This window comes from Etheostoma spectabile, chromosome 15, assembly GCF_008692095.1.
Source record: "Etheostoma spectabile isolate EspeVRDwgs_2016 chromosome 15, UIUC_Espe_1.0, whole genome shotgun sequence".
NCBI lineage: Eukaryota > Metazoa > Chordata > Actinopteri > Perciformes > Percidae > Etheostoma > Etheostoma spectabile.
Window position 1 is genome coordinate 7447747 of NC_045747.1, and position 2173 is coordinate 7449919.

The window sequence follows — 2173 nt, forward strand, 5'->3', positions numbered from 1 at the left end:
GAGAATGTACACTGACTGGGGCAGCATAAGGTCAGACAACAAGCTTTATCAGTTATCACAATTTATGAAAAGGTTGAGAAAGTGTGTTGAAGATACTTTTTTTTTTTTTGTAAAACATGTTAGGCCTTGCACAAACAAAGAAAATAAGAATTTCCAAACAGCGTGTTCTCTTTATCTATCTTTAAAAGCTTTTTTGTCATGGCACACACTCAGAACAGACTGATTTAAAATGTTATTTCATTCTTCTGAACAGCTTAAATCTGAGTGCAAGTATATTTAACACTGTAGTTCACCTTGCCTTATTCTGATTTTGTATCTCTTTTTTTTACTTTCCCATCTCCCCCACAAGTCTAGCTTTCACAACATGCAGTACAACAGCACAATACTAAAATAGTATTTTCCAAACCAAAAAATAATGCAAAGACACCAGTGTGCTCGTGATTTTATTCAAATTCACTACCATTCTTAAATACAGACATGAAATATCAACAGTTGTCTGCAATTATATAATTTTTCAATCAATGCAATGCAAAATGTTAGTTTGTATGTTGTGTCATTTATTATCAGATTCCATGTACAAATGAAATGACTATTTATTGGTGTGTCACAAAGAATGAGGGTGTTTGAATAAATTATAGGTTCTGTTGCTTTATACATTGGGAAATATTTACTTTAGCATATTGATGCTATTTAAATTGACATTCCTTTGAATCATATGTTTAGGTTCACATGATAGGAAAACCACAAAGGCATTTGATTTTTGACATGACATTGTTGAAGTGGTGCTGTGCAGTTTTGTTTTTCCTCCTAACTGTCCTGAGTACTGGCTGACCTGGTACCTGTGCAATGACAGAATACAGTACTTGAATGTTTTGGGGTTGGCAGTATGGACAGGATTCATAGAGCTACGAAAGGTGTAAAGCCTGAGTGGCTGGGGTCAAGTCTGAGAAGTGCTTTGGGGGTGATATAGGGGTTAAAATGCCTCATCCTAATACAGGGAGATGAGGCACTGTTCTTTGGTTTTCATATTCTCAGTGTAAATACCTATAAATAATTTGAAGACCTAACAAGCTGCACTGCACAGTGATTTGCTTTTGTTTTCTGCTATTGCATTGTTACTGTGAAGATCTGTTTACTAAATGATTAAAGTGTGCAATAAAACCAAAAGTGAGGACAAATTTTTCTTTGTGTAGGTGGCTGTGGACATAGTTTTATGTATGGGCAGAGGCGAATGTGTCCTGTGACAAGTAACTGGTGAGGATCAACAAGTTTGGATTGACTAAAGAGCATTTCACATCTGTCAACCCATCAAGGCAAGGTGCAGCCTTATAATATGACATGGGAAAACTCTTCCTCGTGACCCTTTAACTAACTGAACCACATATAGACAGCCTCAATCACACACTGTTGCAATAATATTTCACGTCTCTCATACTCCCACCAGTAATGCTCAAAATTAAAATTCTACCACTGGTTAACCACTAAAGGTGAACCAAACCTCATGCACTCATACACACATTTCATTCAGCCCTGTATGTTATTTTTTCATCATTGTAGTAGTTAAATATTCATTTTGCCAGCCTCTAACTCCAAGGCATACTGTATACTGTAAAGATAAACAGTATCTCTATTTCCCCTAATTTCTCTTTCACCTCAAACACTTTAAAGCTTAATTTGTAACTTTGTGTCAAAAGTCTTCAGACAGTTGGCAAAACAGAAGTCAATGTGGAACAGACTGTGGATAACTTTTTATTGCTTTGACACAAAGTACCATTAATGACTATGACTCAAGCTCAATCACCAGCAGACCTTTCTTTACTGCATTTACAGTCCATTATGCACATGCTGTGATGTGGTTAAGAACTGGCTGTGGGATAGCTACAGATATATACGTACGTACGTATCAGAATCAGAATCCATTTTATTCGCCAAATGAATCAACAGACACACAGGAATTTGACATGGCAATCAGTAACACAGAAGCTGGACAAACAAACAGTATATGCGTATGGCAGCATAAAGCATAAAACAATTACATAGTAAAATAGTCCAAAAATAAAATAGTGAGGGGTGAGGGGGGAGGGAAGTGGAGCTATTAAGGTGGCGTGACGTCCTTGTCCTCATCACACTGTACTTTCCTCCTGAGAGAAGCAGCCTAAAAATGTCACTTGCT

At 36.8% G+C, this 2173-nt stretch overlaps 1 protein-coding gene across 1 annotated transcript in view; it reads left to right on the forward strand.

Annotated features, from left to right (window-relative positions):
• The window catches only part of fam20ca (FAM20C golgi associated secretory pathway kinase a), a 34495-nt gene extending 33317 nt beyond the window's left edge, over positions 1–1178 (forward strand). The window contains exon 10 of the mRNA XM_032536742.1: positions 1–1178. This exon is cut by the window's left edge and continues 641 nt beyond it. The gene's annotated coding sequence lies outside the window, so the exon portion shown is untranslated.
• Positions 1179–2173: the final 995 nt, after the last annotated feature.